General features: G+C 49.6%; 1 protein-coding gene across 1 annotated transcript in view; it reads right to left on the reverse strand.

Moving 5' to 3' along the window:
• CEP350 (centrosomal protein 350) overlaps positions 1–1,362 on the reverse strand; it is a 114,865-nt gene that overhangs the window by 56,614 nt on the left and 56,889 nt on the right. The gene's annotated exons all lie outside the window — the stretch shown is intronic.

The raw sequence follows: 1,362 nt of genomic DNA on the forward strand, positions 1-1,362 counted from the left end.
GGGGGGGGGGGGGGGGGGGGGCGGTGCTCTTGAGACTTGGTGTAACACTTATGCTTTATATAAGAAGGGCTATTGGGAAATTCTCTGGGGAAGCAGCCCTCCCTGATCCCAGCCTGCCAGGATCCTTTGGCCATGCATTCTCACAAGCCCCTAGTGTCTGCAAGTAGGAGTTGCAGTTCCTTGGACCCTTGTTGCTCTCCCCTGTAACCCAACTCTAGCAGTTGGCTCAGAACTCACTCATGCCAAGTGTGGAAGCAGCCTCTACCTAAAGTGCTGCACTGGGGCAAAAAGAACCACCAACACACTTACAGGCTGGGGGATGACCTTCTCAGCAGCACGGCAGTAGAAAGGGATCTTGGAGTCATAGCTGACTCCAAGATGAACATGACTTGTCAATGTGATGAAGTGATCAACAAGAATAATCACACTTTATCATGCATTAGCAGATGCATGACTAACAGGTCCAGGGAGGGGATGCGGAGAATCTTGAGAGGGTTCAGAGGAGGGCTGTTTGTATGGTCACAGGCCTGCAGGCAATGTCCTACAAGGAGAGACTGAGGGACTTAGATCTCTTCAGCCTTCGAAAAAGAAGGCCGAGAGATGATCTTGTGACTGCTTATAAATTCGTCAGGGGAGGGCAGCAGGGAATAGAAGATGCTCTACAGGGTGCCCTAGTAAACAGAGCAACTAGGAATGATGGCCACAAATTGATGGAGAGCAGACTTAGGTTGGGCATTAAAAAACTTCACAGTAAGGGTTGCCAGAATCTGGAATGGGCTTCCAAGGGAGGTGGTGCCCCCCTACCCTGGGGTCTTCAAGAGAAGACTGGACAAGCACCTACCTGGGGTCGTCTGACCCCAGTGCTCCTCCTGCCCTGGGCAAGGAAGTCGGACTCAATGACCTACTGAGGTCCCTTCTGACCCTAACATCTATGAAAAACCAAGAACTAAACTGAGTCCAATATAATCAAGGCATTCCTTATAAAAGAGAACCTGAGAAACTGCATGCTAAATAAAGGCATTTATTCTTGTATTGCACAGGGAGATATATAGCTACCTTTCCTATAGGAAATGGATCAGATTGTTTCAGTAAGGACCCCTCTACACAGGCAGGTAAAGGCACAATGGGACATAATGTAAAATTCATGCAAATCGCACATTAGATCCCATTGCACCTTACTGCCAGTGCAGTGACCAACAGCTGTGAGCCCTGCAGCCAACAATGCTTGCAACAGAGGCATCATTCCTATCCATGCCTCCCTCTCCTAACCCTGTGCCTTGAAGCTTGCAACTTGGGGGAGGGAAGAAGTGGGTAGGAAGAGAATGGAGGGGAGCTGTTGTGGAGCATAGGAGGAAGGGAAGG

The sequence above is a fragment of the Gavialis gangeticus genome, unplaced genomic scaffold, assembly GCF_001723915.1.
Source record: "Gavialis gangeticus isolate Ggan-Ray unplaced genomic scaffold, GavGan_comp1, whole genome shotgun sequence".
In the NCBI taxonomy this organism is placed as follows: Eukaryota; Metazoa; Chordata; order Crocodylia; family Gavialidae; genus Gavialis; species Gavialis gangeticus.